General features: G+C 32.0%; 1 long non-coding RNA gene across 1 annotated transcript; it reads left to right on the top strand.

The window, feature by feature from the left end:
• Nucleotides 1-14,048: 14,048 nt before the first annotated feature.
• LOC133177328 (uncharacterized) lies at nucleotides 14,049-15,662 on the top strand. Its single transcript, XR_009719668.1, has 3 exons — nucleotides 14,049-14,341; nucleotides 15,144-15,279; nucleotides 15,546-15,662. It is a non-coding gene; the product is annotated as an uncharacterized LOC133177328 (long non-coding RNA).
• Nucleotides 15,663-19,127: the final 3,465 nt, after the last annotated feature.

Raw genomic sequence — 19,127 nt, 5'->3', positions numbered from 1 at the left:
ACGGCCATTGAGCAGTGAGGGATCTTTTTCGTGCCAGCACCTACTGCGACACGGGGGACCTCTGTTTATAAGGTCTCATCCGAAGTACCGGTCTCCACGTCCCACAGTGGGATTGTAAGTAGAGTTAAATCCAAGCAAAGCCAGCATTTTGTCAAATCTACTTTTAAGGTGGATAACTATATCGTAAAATTCGCTGGTTAGGTACAAATGACCCTTAAGCAATAAAGTTATACTTTTAAAAGATACGATAGTTTTAGCATGAATGTGGAGAATTTTCAGCTGGTCACGAGTTGTTTTTGTTTGTTTGTTTGTTTGTTTGTTTTTTATGTTTGTTTGTTTGTTTTTTTTCAAAATAAGGATATAATGATTTGAAATCGTATGCTTTAAGTTCATGTTATTTAGACTTACATATGTATTGAACGTGCAAAATACTTATAAAATATGAATTATTTTTCTTCAGTTTTTAGCATTTATATAACTGATTCCACATTTCAAAAAAACATACCATTGAAAAGCAAATCGCTTATTGATATAGGCAAAATACCAGTTTTTTAGCAGCCAAAACAAGATTAATAAAAATTATCATGATTTTTCACTGCAAAGAAAAAATAAACAAATATTAAGACCGATAGAATAGCATTTATCATATAAAATCTCACATTCAAATGGAAATATGATTCTCCAACCTCCAAAGCTAGAGTGAATAATGAAATTGAAATTACATATAAGAAATATTTATTTTTTATTTTAGACCATGATAAAAATTTTCTTCCAGAACAGATTTCAGTATTTCTTTCCTGCAATATTAAATATTATCAGTCTACAACGATGCTTTTTGTATACTGATCCCGAAATATTTCCAAAGTATTCAAATTTTAGTTTGGGTTGTAGCTGTATACCATAAAACATTAAACATACCATACAGTTTCAAAGTACAGTGTCATAAGCTGATAAACATGAAATATAAATCCTGCTATCAAAATCCTGCCTCACAAAATCAAAAGAGTCACAAATTAAATCAACCGTTCAGAGTATTTTTGTAAAGTAAGTCAAAAAAGTCAAGGTCACATGGATTGTTACACTGTTAACTATCATGATGTCAAACGGTATACATAGCTAAATATCATAAATTCACCACAAAGTATCAAAAATATGCTGTATATCGGCACAATTAACTATATTGAAAAGTATATCAAAGCTGATATTGAAAGGTCTTGAGGTCGGTAACCATGACATTTCACTAAAGTCAAAGTGCCAAGCAATATATATGCAAAATATCAAGTCCATATCTTTTACAGGTCTCAAGATATAGGGTGTGATAGATGGACAGACCTACAGAAGGAAGGACAGACAGACAGACGGACGGACCAACGGACGACAGACAAAATGATATCAGAAAAGCCCACGTTCTTTCAGCTCAGGTGAGCTAAGAACGACTATCAGAATTAAATATATTTGATTATAAAGATACAAATCTTTCAAGCAGCCCTAAAACGTCATGAATCCCAGGGTTTTAGTCTATCTTTTTTTCAATTCGAGTCACATTCATGTATTTCAGCTGGTGTTAGCTCCAGGTTCTATATTTCTTCTCGCCAGAATTCCCTCATATTTTACTGGAATTATTTTTACTCTGATCCAGGTCCATCATTTCAATTTCCAAAGGTCTGTCTGCTTTCTTGATTCTTGGAAAGACCTTTAACCCAATATGGACGATAAAAATCAATGTGGAAAATATAGCCAGTGACGAAATACCAAAAGTCACCATTGAGTTCATCGACATGGAGGATTTTCTCAATGAACCTGCTGTTGACTGTGTCGAGTTTTCAGTACTCCCTGGAAAGTCAAGCAGTATTGTAATTCAACGATACATATATACGAACAAAAAGAACGTATTTCAACATTTTTCTTACTTTACCTCTTTCTAACATACAACCATAAATGTGATTGCAGGAATCTTTGTGGCAGGTACATCTTGATTGGCAGCCCAACCCAAAGGTTGGAGCTGGACAGGGACTGGAACAGTTAACCCCATAGTAACCTATATTACACCCTGGTAACAAAAAAAAAGATCATAGGCCTTTATTTATGTTTAATTTTTTTTTTATTCCGAGCATGTGTATTGAAATACTTTTCTTTATTTTTAACCAACGTATTTGACAATCGGGTCAGAATTTCTTTTTATTTAATTCTACTATTTCAAAATATATTATTTATTAATTGAGTAGATAATGTGCAAAAAAAGAAAAAGAAAAAAAAAATCAATGATTATTTTTTTGAGTGCAGTCGATCAATCCTTGATGACAATGGGAGAAAAAGATGTTTTGATTTTATAGGACTTGTTTTCAAATGATGAAAGCTATTTAAAGAGTGCAATTGAGCTTGAAAAAATAATCCTAAGAATAGAAAAAAATGTCTATCTCAGGAATATATATGGAAAACAAAAAAGAATGACAAAGGATATTTTTAACAATATTTAGGTAATCACACTTTCATAAAGATATATGTCATTTGTGCAAATATATATGACGTTTAATAATGATTTTGATATTAACTCAACCAAACACATGTACATATTAGACTGACGTCCAGATTATTCTTTTTTTTTTCTTTCTTTTTTTTTTCTTTTTCTTTTTTTTTTTTTTTTATAAATTTAAGTTTATGACATTACGGTTGTTGTCCGGTAAAATCGTGGACAAAACGTTTTTTTTCCCGAGAAATAATTGGCGCAAAAAGCTGAAATCAGCAAATGTTAATTTATCATATATACATGTAAGTACATCTTATCTTTTTTTTTATAAAATGTAGAAAAATCAAAAATTTTATTATATCTAAATGTGAATAGGGTACAGTCCTACGGCTTACAATAAAAAAAAAATGCACGTTACATTAGAGAATGCGCGAGTATTAATTCGAAATGAAGGTATAATATAGATATGATTGGGGAAAAAAATTATCATATTTTCAATCCACAATCTATTATGTCGTCATTTGGAAAATTACAAGGCATTTCCTTAATTTTTGGCAGTTTCCCAAGCATTTGAAATGGGAAAGTGGTTAATAGAACACACGAAAAATGGCGACGTTTGACGACGTCACGGCGCACCGGAGTGCAGATCAGCTTGATTTAAATGTAGTAATGACGCCCTAAGAGACTTTAAATGACTACGGAAAAATATATATAACAAGATATGTTTGTAAAACACTATGCCCCCGATGGTTACACAATTCTGGAGTGGGACGCAGACTACAGTGCAATAGTTATGGCCAATGGTAAAGTTTTTCAAATGTAGGCCAAAGGTCACAGTTGAGGTCATATGATCAAAAATTTCTCTACCAATGGAAAGGTCTTGTCTTGAACACTCATGTCAAATATTAAAGCCTTACCCTGACAGCGCAATAGGTATGAGCTAGGTTATAGTTGACAGACAGATAAACAGACAAACAGACAGGCAAGACAAAAACAATTTACCCCCGGGATCCTTCGATCCGGGGGCATAAAATATCAATAGATCTTTAGTTTACAAGAGAAATGAGAATTTTCTAAGCGGAAGCGTTTTGATCGAGTAGAGTAGAACAAAACATACGGACAACAGCTACTGGCAATGACGAAAGACGCTGTCACTTTTGACCGTCGATATAAGATTGCCTTATGAGTTGAATGATGACGAGAGTACTGTTCATACATTGTAACTTACTAATAAATCTTCAGAAGGTTCCATTTATGTGTAAGATTGGTTCCTTGATTAGTTATGGGGGAATAAAGGCAAACTGGAGTATTTGCATCAATGAAATTCACGATTTTAATAGGGGCTTATCAAACCTTTTTAGCCAAAATTGAAACTTGACGCTGCTTTAGACACTTTGACGTTATCATCCGTACACCGTAAGGCGATACCACGCAAATTATAAAATCTCATGTTTTGTTTATTTGAGCATATATCCATTTGAAATTCGCTAGGTAAATTGATGAAAATGTATTAAAGTAAAGATTAGTGAACATTTTAGAACCAAGTGATGATTATTTTTCACTCTAGACAACTTGTCCACGATTTTACCGGACAACCCTCGTAGACGATGCCTAGACACAGAATTATAATTTCTCCAAAAAGAAGAAATACTTACTTATGCAATCTTTTTCACTAATATTCCACATGAACCCTTCACAACAGTTATGCGGTTTCCTATAAACAGTTTGAATCATCATTCAAGAAAAAAAAAATCAAGATTACTTTACCTTAATATATAAACTAGGAATGTTTCAATAAGAAAATATTTACCCCTCACAATTATTGTTCGCTTTAGATAGAGAAAAGATATAGATCTCGATAACAGTAACAATTAAACCTAGCAATCGTATACCAATGAACATCCTGAATATTTGTCAAATTTTCCCTCAGTGATAGTCGTGGTTCCTGCTTTTTCTATTTTGTTCTGTTTTCTAAGCAAGGTCATCCGTGTTTGCTGTAATTTAAGGAAGTTTGGAAACTGATACGCTCACATTTGTATACATATATAGATAAATAAATAAGTAAATAATCATTACTCGAAACCGTGTGAAAGTTTTATTAACAAATGAAATGTACCATATGAAAAATGTTCTGTTAGAAAAGAGTGCAGATTGTTGGATTATTATAGAACACAATGGAAAATCGGTTTAAGTTTAAGTTATTCATGTAAATGATAAACAAAACATTTTATTACAAATTTGATTACATTCGACCATATTCACTGAAATCATGTTTACTGTACTGTACTATATTGCGCCGATATTCATACATGTTGTTAATTATGCAAATTTGAGGCAAGGACATTACGCATGAGTGTTATGAATTATGAATTGTTTAATCTGAATAAAATTAGAAACTGAAAACCAACATTTATTCGCGTGCGAGAAAATTTGGCGAGTTTCGCGATCTACTTAACTTTCGAATATTAATCGCTGCGAGCCATTTATTTTGCTTTTTTTTTTTTTTTTTTTTTTTTTGTAGAGGATGTTTCCCCAGTCGCGAAAATTAATCTTCACGGATTGTTTTCAAACTGACTAATCGCGAATAATAGTTGAAGCGAATAATAGTTGGTTTACAGTATGTCCATATGCTAATACGCAGGGGAATATTTATGCGAAAGGTGTCTTATCCCGTAAGAATGTAAATTACCCAAAAGAATAAAGTTTCTCATGTACAATTATAAAAACGATGATTTGAAAGAATTTTGCCCGGTATATTTTCATTTTTTTTTTTAACTCAGTTAAGACGACATTGTTTAGAGTATTTCTTCTTATACTAAATATTTTTTAATATATACCTTAAGTAAAACGTAAAAAGTGCTGTTCAATAGAAGTCATATTTAAGGCTTTCAGGGTTTTTTATGCTCCCGTATCGAAGATTCGGGAGTATATAGTTATTGCCCTGTCCATCTGTCTGTCTGTCTGTTTGTCTGTCGGCAAAAACATCAACCTTGTCCATAATTTCTGATTGGTTGAAGCTATGACTTTCATATTTCACATGTTCATTCCTTGTGACAAGACCTTTCTTTGGGTACCATCATATTTGACCTTTTCACCTTGACCTAGGAGTTTGACCAACTTTTGCAAAATGTCGTGGACTTGAACCTTGGCTATAACTTTTGAACAGTTGGTTCTTGGGATTTCAAACTTCACATGTGTATTTCTTATGACAAGACCTTCCTTTGGACACCAACAACTTTGACCTTTTGACTTTGACCTTGGAGTTTGACCTTCTTTTAAAAAACTTTAAACTTGGCCATACTTTTGAACGATTGGTTCTAGGGCTTTCATATCCCTGTGACATTCTCTTGAAAAAAAAAAAAACAACTTTGACCCTTTGACCTTGAACTAGGAGTTTGACCAATTTTGAAAACTATAACCTTGAACATACCTTTTGAATGGTTGGTGCTAGGGCTTTCATTCTTACATATGTAATCCTTGTGACAAGACCTTCTCTTGGATACAACCATTTTGACCCTTTTACCTTGACCTAGGAGTTTGACCTACTTTCGAAAAATTTAAACCTTGGCCATAACTACTTGAATGGTTGTTGCTAGGGCTTTCATTCTTCACATATGTAATCCTTGTGACAAGACCTTCCTTAAGGTACCAACAACTTTGATCCTTTGACCTTGGAGTTTGCCCTACTTTTGAAAAATTTTAACCTTGGCCATAACTACTTGAATGGTTGTTGCTAGGGCTTTCATTCTTCACATATGTAATCCTTGTGACAAGACCTTCCTTAAGGTACCAACAACTTTGATCCTTTGACCTTGGAGTTTGCCCTACTTTTGAAAAATTTTAACCTTGGCCATACCTTTTAAAAATCTGTTGCTACAGCTTTCAACTTCACATGTGCATTCTTGGGTCAAGACTTTTCTTTCGATACCAACAAATTTGGTATTGACCTTGACCTTGGAGTTTGGCCTACTTTTAAAAAACTAACCTTGGCCATAACATGTGGACGTTTGGTTCTAGGGCTTTTACATTTCACGAATATGTGTATAACTTGGGACATGACCTTCCCTTGGGGTCCCATATGACCTTGACCTTGACGTTTTACTTACTTTTTAAAAACTTTAACCTTCGCCATAACTTTGAACAGTTGGAACTAGGGCTTTCAAATTTCACAGGTATAATCCTCGAGACAAGACCTTTCTTTCGGTACCAACATTTTTGATCTCTTGACCTGGAGTGTGACGAACATTTAAGAAACTTTAATCTTCGCCTTAAGCTGCCATACGTGGGCATCAGTGTTTCACAAATACATCTTGTTTCCTTTACTTTTCAATATTTGGATCTCAAATATAGCCATGTCATACATGTTTGCAAACATCTGTTTCATTTATACTTCTCAAATTGGTCTAATAATTCTAATTATAGAACACAGATTGATATTCTTGGCATTTGAACGATTGGGGATATCGTAACTTTGAATCGTGAAGTGAACAAAAGGTGTATGAGGAACTATTCACAAATAATAAATGGGTATCAGATATCTAAGTCCGTTAAACATATCCTGATAAAGTTCAATTTAAATGGCAATAAAGGATGAATTCTAAAATGTACACAAATGGGCAATAGTTGTCGTGCTTTTGTTCTCAGTTTTTAACCTGAGTCAACAAACCTAGCAAGTAAAACTGGTGATTGGCGTTGGAAGGTACATATATTTAACATCTGGGTGGCGAATAGCTACAGAAAAGGGTTGATAGTTTGGAACTAATTTGATTTTAATTTCCTTTTTTTTTTTTTTTACCAGAATATTGATAATTATTTCTTTCTGTCATCAACCTGTTGGCAACATTTAAAATAAAACACGTTCCTATTGTTTTTTAATATGCAAAATGCAAACATTTGTTCTTAACTTTTATACCAGCCTTTTTTTGCATTCCCTTGAATTAACCCATATTGAATAGACGCTAATATTACTTTTTTGAAATATTTATTTTAATGGATGTTGTGCCGAAACTTAGGCAACAACACAATAATATGCAAAGAGGAAACACTTGCAAAAAAAAAAAAAATGTATCAATAAATATGTAATGTATCAATGAAAAGGTGGAGATAACGATCGGTGATCGATCTCTAAATATCTATAAACAATATACAATTCAGTGAAGAGGGCTCAAAAACGGATCCCTAGATATTTCTGAGTTGAGATTGGGCGCCTAGGAGGAGTAAGTGATCACTCCCGCCGTGAGCCCTATGTATTAATCAAGTAAACGGAACATTCTGTAATCAAATTTAGTATAAAAAACAAAGGCCTAACAATTCTTTGAAACACGTCAGACAAAATACCACCGAATGATAGGTTATATTTGTTGACAAGGTCATTATAATCAATCAGGAGTTTTATTTTTTTTTTTATTCCCTAAAATGCAAGAAACAAAGAACTCATCACAAACTTTACTTGGATACAAATGCATGTACGATTTTTTGATTTATCTGTTCATCAAGGAAAAATACATTTTTTAAAGTTCAAATATACTTGTTTGGCCGAATCTGCAAGTGCATGTGTCTAGCACAAAGCACTTTAAATTAAATTTTTTTGATTGCAATCAAAACAAGGAAATGGCAATATTTATTTTGGCAAATTAGTTAAACATATGTACACTTTAAAAGTGATGTTTAGGTTTGTTTATTTAAAACCCAATTTCCATTCGGGGACAAAAAATCTAGTTCAAAATAACTTTATATTGAATCATCAGCTACTCTGTATATGAAATCTATAGGTACCATGCTTTTTAATACATGTTCCCTGAAGATGTAAAAAGTTCCTGGTGTTATTAAAGAAATATAACGACAAATAATGAAATGACATACACATGTGTCGTTATTTGTATATATTTGTGTTCGATCTTTCGGGAAATTTAATTCATATCTTCACTGGAGATCAGTTGCATCTGTAATATACTCAGGAAAACTTTCACCATTACATATGCATTTAAAATTATCTTTATTCTCCAGAAAGCAATATGTACATAGTGTATAGAATCATAATTATTAACATTAAATAAAGAATGATCTAGGATAAACATTTTGATGCAAATATCAAGCACAGTAACCAAAGTTTCATATCCTTTCGACGTCCCTGCACTTCTAGAGCAGCATGGCCGTTACGTAATAAAACGTATATAAACGTTCATATAGCCAAGGGTGTTTCCCTGGATGACAACCGCAACGAAATAAACTGATTAAAAAGAAAAATAATTTTCGTTTCAAGACGTTTATGAAAAGTTGTAAAAACAGGTGTAACGTTCATTTGGTAATATTTACATTTCCAATGTCTTTGTCCGAGATAAAATTACAAAATGTAAAAATACTTTATTTCTACATAAATCTACTGGTTCATCGATAGGCGCGGTTAAAAAAAATCACGTGCGGGGCGGGACAAATAGAGACAGAAGCGGGGCTATTAGCACGGGAATTTGCAGAATCAGGAGCATGTAAATATAAGGAATAACTGTCAGATTTTTTGGATTCATGACGATGATCAATCGATTGGCTTGCGTGATAATTTTATTCATAAACATCTTCGGCGTTTATGCAAATTATCATGAAGCCACTCGATTGATCACATCATGAATCCAAAAAATTAGACAGTTATTCCTTAATTTAAGCGGATTTTTTGGTTATTGGAAGAAAAACAGCCTTGCTTATTGGGGAAATAAGAGACCGAAATTTAAAAAAAAAAAAAGATAAACAAACTGTTAGTTTGATTTTTTTGTGGACTATATAATAATATTTCAAATTTTTGTGTGAAGCTTTCCCAGAATTCATTTGCTATGATGATTCTGTATGTATGTCATAATGGAGAATGATAAACCGTTTATTGAAATTGATTTTTGCAGAGAGTTAAAATGACGCAAAGAATAAATGCATCTTAAAAAAGTGAAAAAAAAAATGTTTTGTTTAAAATCAATGCAATATTTATACTCCGTAATAGAAGTGCAACTGAAATAGGACTTCATGTTACGTCATAATCTTCCAGTTTACACCGAATTTTGTTCGGTTTGATGGAGCAGAGGGAAGTTAAGAGTGTATGCTATGTAGTAATAAAGTTGTGAAAAACATGTTATACAACTGCGCTCTCCAAAACGCAGCGCAGCAATTCCTTTACTCTGTAAATGTGTATACAACATATGAAACATATGGAACCATCTTCCAGGAATTTATAATTGTTCCATTTCCAAATGTTTATAAGTGTAAATGTATGCTATATGTGAGATAACTCTTGTTAGAAATTAGGAACTCTCTTGTAGAGAGAAGATAATTTTTTGTCATCAGCCAATGAGAATCAAGTATGCTAATTAGGATAGTATAAAAGCGCTGTCTTCTCAGTGCAGTAACACACAGTAACACTCAGTCAGTTGATCAGTCGAATAGAGAAGCTGCTGAAGTAAACTTAGGATAAGGTAAGACAGGGATAAGACGTGACTGAACAAGTCTTTCTTTCCCTATCTTACATTTAAGTTACACTTTTAATAATTAAAGTAAACTTAGTTATTCTTATAAATAGGTAAGCCAGCAGTTGAGACGCATTTGAGACTGTTAACTTTAATATAGAACTAAATTGAGACTTTAACTTTTACCCCGTCCCAAAGCTATTTGTGCATAATTTCTCTTTGTTAGGTTCTCAGGAGTCATCTGAGCTTTCCCACGAATCACTTTTAAAGCAAGTAGCTCAGTTTAAATTGAGGATAATATTTTTTTTTGGTAAATATTTTTTGATTATTTTGTAACATCAGCTCGGTTACATGCCACACTATATAAGTCCAAAGAAAAGCAAGTAGAATTGCACTCGCCCAAACAGAGAACAGTGACTCTGTCACTCCGTTAATATGCGTTGTTACAACGCAAAATGTAATAAACCAGGATTATTGCATTTTACGTTATTACATTTTGCGTCAATATCAACGCAGAATGTAATAACGCAAAATGTAAAAACAGACTTTTAGGATTATTACATTTTGCGTCGAGATCAACGCAAAATGTAATAACACGATTTTCGGATTATTGCATTTTGCAGTGTTACATTTTGCGTCGAGATTAAGCAAAACACAACAACGCAAAATGTAATAACACACTTTAAGTCAGTCAGGTGGAGAAAAATTTTCGATTGAGTAGTGGATGAAGAAAATAAATGGAAAAAATAAAACAAACGGAAAAATAAACATATATATGCTAATTCTTTTATTAGATCTGATTTCATCATATTTTGTTTTCATTAGCCATTTAAAGTCAGTTGATATCCAAATCATATGTACTGCAAATTAGAAACGTGCGTGCTCACGTATATGTGTGTGTATGTGTGTGTGTTGGGGAGGGGGGGGGGGTCATTGATTAGTGTATCACTTTGTTTTTGCTTTTTGATAGGCACATGCCTGAAATTAAATAAAGAAATCTATTTTTACTGGCAGGTGTAATTATAGCGGGAAAGGGGTTTCTTGACAATTAAGATTTCATACCGTTTAACAAATCATGTGCATTGCAGAGCAGCAAAAATAAAACTCTCTCTCTCTCTCTTCAACAATAAAATGGAGAGTTTCTGCATGTGCATAAAAATACAATGATCAACATACGAGTAACCCCTACCCCCGTTTCTCCTCGCTAAACACACACACATGCACTTCTAATTTGCTAACCAATGTACACATGCACGTCGTGCATGCATATCAAGAGTTTTAATGGACCCATGGTCAATCTTTGGTAATTAAGAATGTCAGTGATGGATATATAATACAGACTGATTTATAAATAGACATGTCAATCAAAGTTATGTTAATGTTTTATAAGTATTCAATAAAAATGTTCGAAACAGCGTTAAAAAAAAATAATCAATTACACTTAGTTATGTCCGTAGAGCCGTAATGCTAAACTTTGTCTCATGGTCATAGATATGTCTGTCTATTTAGTGAAGCGAGTTTCCCCATTGTTATATGTGATAATCAATTTTGTGGTGTTTCGCGTTGAACACAATACAGAAAAATAATAATATTTTGTTTTATTACATTTTGTTTTATTACATTTTGCGTTGTCTGAAACGCAAAATTTAAGTAACGCAAAATGTAAAACCAAAAAGTGCATTATTACATTTCGCGTTAATCCTAACGCAAAATGTAATAACGCAAAATATAAAAATCCAAAAATCGTGTTATTACATTTTGGTTATTACATTCTGCGTTGATCTTGATGCAAAATGTTATAACGCAAAATGTAATAATCTCAGTTTATTACACTTTGTGTTGTTATTACATTTCGCGTTGTAAAAATGCGTAAAACACATTAAACATGTAGGAGCATCTTTCAAGAGCTTAAATGTGTTACATTTCCAAATCTTTTTATCATCCAGCTATTGGTCTCTCTTTCAAGATACATACCACAAACACATTTTCTTATCTCTTATACAGAAGAGTTGTAAAGCTATTTTATTTAATATTTCTTTCCATAAAAATCTAACTAAGAACTTTTAATTGTGTAAAGATGTTTGTTTGTGTTAGTTATCCTTAAGTAGTCTATTACGTAAAAAAAAAAAAAAAAAACAACAGAAGAATACTGGATCAGGAGACTAGGCACTGCATTTGCGTATGGTTGCAACGACCGCATAAATGATGTAGGGAATCTTTCAAGTCCACATTGTTCCAATGTGAATTTGATTGGACATTTTAATAAAACACCTAGACGTAGGCGTAGTAATTTACATGGATCATACGATAGACCAAATACATGTATATGTGATGTCTCTTTGATTCACTTTTACCTTAATTATGTCAATAAACAATAAGGTCTTCATCACATTCACACAAAATTGAAGAAGCTAAAGCAATCCCATAATTGGATTCTACAACTCTAGAATAAATCTAGTCTTTGTGATTATGGCTGTTGTCCAGTACAGGCTCTTAAAGCTGTCACGTTTTTCGGATGATAACAATTCCAGTTTAACGCTTGGGTTCCTTTTACTTAACTTGAATTTTCTAACAACGAAATAAATGATTACTAACATTCTTAATCATAAACAAGTTCAGTCTTGCATTCTACTATATCTCAAGTTGAGGTCAACACTAAGGATGCGCGATTTATCGGTATACCGGTATATCGTGATTTTTTATGTGATGCGTATCGTGATATGATACCTAAAATACCGCTACATAATTACAGATGTACAAGAATTTACCCTTTTATCATGTTTATTTGTTCGAACTATTAAATAGAAATTACAGATAATATAAAAAAAATGAAAAAAGTACGGCATACGAAGATGCCTTATATTATACAAATAGAAATTAAAAAAAACGTAAAGTTATATATTTACAGTGTATTTGTAAGAAAAATTTAAAAATTCCTGTGATATTGTGGTAAAAATTCTGTGTAAAAGTATCCCGATTTTTTGGGATAAAATCGAGATATATCAAGATACTATTTTCTTTTCGATACCCATGCCTAGTCTACACCATGTAATTCCTACAGCTATTCCCACACTGTTGCTTTCAATTATTTCAACTTAAACAAACCCTGCATTACGAGATGTTGAGCATCTGAAACAAAATTTTCTTAAGTATTTTTGCTCTCTTTTTTCAACTATAGTCCCGCTAGACACGTTAATACTGGGTTATTAATATAGTTGAAAATGACGATCTAAAAGGAATCATTTTAAAAGGTCCTACATGTAAGTGCATTGGGACCGAATCTTTCAACTGACGGCTTATAGAACTTCATTTCTAATACGATTTCTTCGAAGATTATACGAGGCGTTGGGCGAGTAATGAAGGGTAGATCTAAACAGTTCGTCAAAATGGATTAAGGGTTTTAGAAATCTATTAAAGAATCGTGTTCAAAAGTTTAAAGGTAATTCACAACCATCTATCCTTCCGTTTTCACTAAATCAGAGATGATAAAAGAATAAGAAAGACTACATGAACAATGTGTTGAGGTTCCAACAGACAAGGCTTGTAACAATATCGCTGGCCTCATTTAAGACTAAGATATGTCGTAAGTTCGTCTTAAGAGATGTCTTAGTCCTACGATAGCTTCATAAACATGCCTACTGGTACATGCACAATCTGAATTTTGCCTATCACATAACCTCGCTTATATAAATATATTTTCTGGTAGATCTCAGGGTCCCCCAAAAATAACCTTTAAACATCACAATTGCGTGATTATTTTTTTTCATTCTAATATGTTTTTTCTCCTAAAAAAAATGTTTCTCCATTTTTGGTAGATATTGATACATATTTTTTTAAAATTTTGTTCGCATTTTCATAATTTAATCGATGAATTCAACGCAAAATATTTTAAAACATTAAAGAATAATGTAGGAAATATATTTAAATTGAAATATTTCTATAATTATCATAGGAGATTTTACTTGTGACTTAAGGTAGAGACCGATAGCAATCACGTGATTGATAGAATTCGCATATTAGCACGTGCTGTTTTTCTGGATTCCGCAACGCCGCCAAATAATAGTCCTCATTTACACATTATTGTCTATGCTACAAGATGGCCGACGAAGCAGTCGAGAAAATTTCCTCGTTTAAAAGACAAAGTTACCATACATATTTAATCTTGACGGTCCTCGAAATTGAAGCACCTTAATAAGAATCGAAATGAAAATGAGACTGAAACCGACCATGAACTTATTTTTTTGTGAAACTACTCCTTGTCGACTGCAGCACCACGTGGATGCCGGTATCGGTGTCTGATGTGGTTTTGAATATAGACATTAACTGATGAAAGGCCATGACCCTGCAGATGTTAATTGGTATGATGGAAGAAGTAAAAATTTTTGCAGAACAAATGTTTTGTTTGCAGTGTCCGTTTCAGATACATCAGGTGAATATTACGACTATGGTGCATGTTTGTTGTTAACGTACAGGCCTGGTACAATCACTAGATTTAGCTACGTAGCTTGAATTACCTACATAGGTTTATTTACCTAACTAAAGTAGTTTTATTTAGCTACATAGTCAAACTTATTTTATGACCAGACTCTTACTTCTTGAATGAAATAACAAGACCAGACATTTCTGGTGAACATGATAAAGGCCGGATTGGTAATTATTTAGCACAATGTGAAGTAATCATACTTTTCTGTGCCTAAACGCACACCAGGTTGTGTATAGTTACTCAAACAATAGAAATACACATTTTGCTTAAAGTTCAAATACAGAAATGTGTAAACTTTCTCTGCTTTGGGTCGCTTTTTAAATATTAATCCCTTGTATAAATAATAGTGGACATTTACTTGCAATTCTAGATCTTTTGTCTTTTTGAAATAAAAAAGCAAATTTGTAAAAAGTTGCATTGAAATAGCTAAGTAAAGCTACCCAAAGTAGCAAAATAAAGTTACAGTAACCGTCTGTAGGTAATTCTACCTATGCAGATGAATGTACTGATTGTACTGGACCTGTTTGATACTTAACATTGTATATTATTTAACATGTTTAAGTACATGTATTTTACATGTTAACTTATGAACCATATACATAGATGATAAATTACAGTTTAAATAAATGCAAGTTTATGTAATAATTATGCACATGTAATAAATTATGTATGTATTTGTTGTATGCTCAAAAGGGTCCTGATTATAAACAGATATTATAAATACTAAAAGAAATATTAAATACTACAGGTGAAGCAAAATATGGAGTAGGCTAAGGCAGTGTATTCAGCATTCTTGTGGAAATAATGTGGCCATTCAAATCAAGTGTCAGCTGGAAAGAGGAATATCAAGGGTGCTTTTTACATTAACTTCAAAGTAGCCATTGGTTTGTATTTAAAGCTTAATTTGTTTCCTCTCTTATTTTTTCCTTTCAATTTACACTTGTACATGTATCAGGGAAAATCCAGAAATTTTTCCAATGGGGGGGGGGGGGGTAAAAAAGAGGTGTTTTATAATATTATAAATTTATTAAATTTCAAAATTTTAGTCCTTATATTCTTAAGTTACACACCATAATGTACAAACTATTGTATACATGTAGAAGCATTTTCTCAAGTCAATAATTTTTCAAAGTTCATATACATATTTCAGGAAAATTCAAGACAGATCTGCTACAGTAACTGTACATAAAGTAGCATACATGTGTGACAGGAAAGGAGGAAAATGTATGGCTGGACCGAGATTCTAACCTGGGACCCCTGCATCACTAGTCAGGTGCACTATTGACTTAAATACATGTACCGGTAAATGCTTGTGTATAGACATACAAAAAAAAAAAAAAAAAAAAAAAAAACACACATTGTAAATTGAATTAAAAACTGAATACATGCAACCAAAAATTATAAAATGTAAAGATGTCTTCTAACTTGAATGAGATTGTTTCAACTATAACACCAAAGAATTGGTATGATAATCTGAAGAAGTCAGTACAATGTATTGTTAAAAAACTTATGAGACATGGTTTTTTAACAATACATGTACATACTGACTTCTTCTCATTATCATACCTAAATTTACAAAAAATTAAATTTACAAATTAAATCAGAATTGTTCATAAATTCTACAATATCTTTTAAATAGATCAAGCTATCTACTTTAATTTTTATTGTCTTATCTTCATGTTACAGATCTTATGGACATACATGGTCCTTTGCTATATAATCAAGTGTCATATGCAGTGTTACAAAAGAATATTGGAATAATGTCAATAAGGTAATTAGGACAAGACTGGATATAAAACCAAGGAATAAGAATGATGTAAAAAATGTATTTTAATTCCACATACAATAGTTACTGTACGTGTACATAAATTGGCGTATTTAAAATTTAGCGCAATTACTGGGTGTGGAATTTTTGGCAAAATCATGAATTCGAGCTATATATGTCCCTGCTGTATATTGTATTTATAAATGATTTCTTAGCAGTATTCTTGAATTAGCGCATCGTTTTTGTGCCAAAGCCGCTAAAATATGAAGCCCGCTTTTTTAAGTACACATACAGCATGTTGCTAGTTGCTGTATGTATTGTTTTACATTGAAGATGTTTCATTGACAGGTACATGTAGTGTTTTTTCCACAAAAACTTTATCCTTTGGCCTTAACTCTTAAACAATTATTGCTGGGTCTTTGTATTTCACATGTTTATTTCTTTTTTTAACCCCATGATCTTGGCCTTAGAGTGTGACTACATTGAGAAACTAGAATATGTAATCTTTACCTATATATACCAATTTTTTTTTTTATTTAGACACTTCATTAATCCAGTCAGAAATGTCTTATATTCATAATATAGACATAGTCATACCATGTTTGCAGTGTAAGAAAGAAGTAATACATGTATTTTAGTTCTTTAAATATTAAAATAATTTGTTCATTTCAGAAAAAGAACTACCAGAAGGATACAGTAAAGAGGAAACAGACATATCCCACCCATTAGATATGTGCTTCAAAATCTGAATATACAGAATGAATTCCACTCATTGCAGCTCCTTCTGAAAAGAATACCTTTGTTGTATTGACATAGAATCAACAGAATTGTCCGGTTCCTTGAACATGACACAACTGGATGCATATGATGGCAATTAAAGATTCATACAAGTGTACATTGATCTTCGTCAGCCAATAAGCCAAAAAACTATAGCTAGCAAACTAACAAGTTTATCTTACTTTTCCAAATGAATCTTAATGGTAATACATGTACATGTAGCATCAACATTCATCAAGCATTGTTATATTTCTTAGATTTTCTTAAATCAAATCATCTTTTTCTTGTTGCAGGTCATAATGTTGTATCAAATGACATTCCAATTTTCTTGAAATTACTTGAGGAGTTTGGACTTCAGGAAAAACTTACATATTATTGAATGTATTCACTTTATTTTGTTGAATTACATCCCGAGTTTAAAAGTTGTACACCATCATATACAGTTTATGGTGGGATTCCTCTAACTTTTATGAACCTGTGTGTAAAATCTATACTTTAAAGTTACAAATTATTACCTTAATAGATTATTTGTTCTTATGTAAATTATTACACTATTTTTGTATGTATGTAATGATAACCGAATCACTCTATTACCCCGCACTTTTTACCATGTGATGCTTTAGTGTATTAATATCTGACTACTGATGACCAGGCAGTCTTCATTAAACAGTGAAACACATAACTAATGCTTTTATTTGAATATCTTTAAAACAAGGATAACATACTGTGGATTAATTCTGTTTACAAAACTTCATAATCACTGGGTATTCTTATACATGTTATACATGTATTTGGAATGAAAAAGGAATTATTAAAGGAAAGTGAAATCAATACTAATTGTCAAAGGAAGATTAAAAGACCAGTTTATTTATGCACAGAATTGGTCAAAAGATATTGTCATTGATAATTCATCCAAGAATCATATGTATAATAAATCTATCAAAGTCAATTTTAACGATATAAAGGAAAGTTCATATCTGTTTGAATGTAAGTGCAAAAAGGTCAACCAGGGCAACATGTGTCTAGGATGTATAAATATTTGCTTTTGTGATATAAAATGTAATTTAGAAGAATATTACAAAGAATTAACTCATTTTCTGTGAAATATTTTTATGAATTCTTTGATAATCTCTCTTAGTCACCATATTCTTCTCTCTTAGTGCATCCTTTGTAAAGGAAGGGGGGTAGGGTAGGGTGTAAGATAATAAACTTGCGCCAGGTTGAAATTAAACCCCATTATGTAGTATGATTTTTTTCTGAAATTTAAGATACCTATTGACTAACTATAATATGCAATAAAAAAAGAAATTTGATGGGTAATTTTTTCACAGTGGAAGCAGAAGTGTGAGTCTTTGAGCAATGAATAGGCAATATTTTAACGTAATTTGACCATGCATCTTGGTGAATGTAATTCTGTTTTTCTTTTACAATGCTTGATAATTTTAAGATTGATGTCAAATATTATTTCATATAGACAGATGTTTGAATTCATATAAGACAAATGATAATTAATATATCAATAAAAATTTTATAGCCCTTTTCATATCTTCTTCTTATATTATTTTACCCTGCTTTTTCAGCTCTTCAGTGGGTGATGAAGGCTATATTAAAATTATCAAATTTCTCTTAAACTAGCCCGATGACCTACCTTGAATTTTTAATAAGATTAAGAACAAAGACTCAACACAAACATATATAAAATTCAGAAAATTTCAATGGTTAGTTTTTTTGTTGACAACCTGTCAATCTCTACCTTAATATATCTGAAAGTCACAAGTAAATAACTCATATGATACCTGTAATTATAAGGTGTAAACAAGAACGCATGTGTCGCCTGCTTTGTAGCTTTATTAGAGATGCAATTAAATCTAAGAGTGGTCAGGTATTTATTTACTACTAGCATTATAGTTCGTGCATTTGCAAGAAAAGAAAAAAAAGATCCACAGATGGTATACATGTAAGACTGCAGAAGAATCTGGCAATAAAAAAATGGTTCCCCAACCCTGAAATGAATAATAAATTGAAATTATAAGAAATAATTATTTATTATTTTATAATTTCGTGTTTCCAACAACACTCCAAAAGAGATTTCAGTCTGTCTTTATTGCAATTGTCAGTCTACATGACCCATTGTGAAATACTTATCCCGATGTATGTTGATAGAATTAATTGAATATCATACATTTTCAA

The sequence above is a fragment of the Saccostrea echinata genome, unplaced genomic scaffold (genome assembly GCF_033153115.1).
Source record: "Saccostrea echinata isolate AGI-Se365-2 ecotype Australia unplaced genomic scaffold, CSIRO_AGI_Sech_v1 ptg000117l, whole genome shotgun sequence".
NCBI lineage: Eukaryota > Metazoa > Mollusca > Bivalvia > Ostreida > Ostreidae > Saccostrea > Saccostrea echinata.
This window is presented reverse-complemented; position numbering and strand designations above follow the sequence as displayed.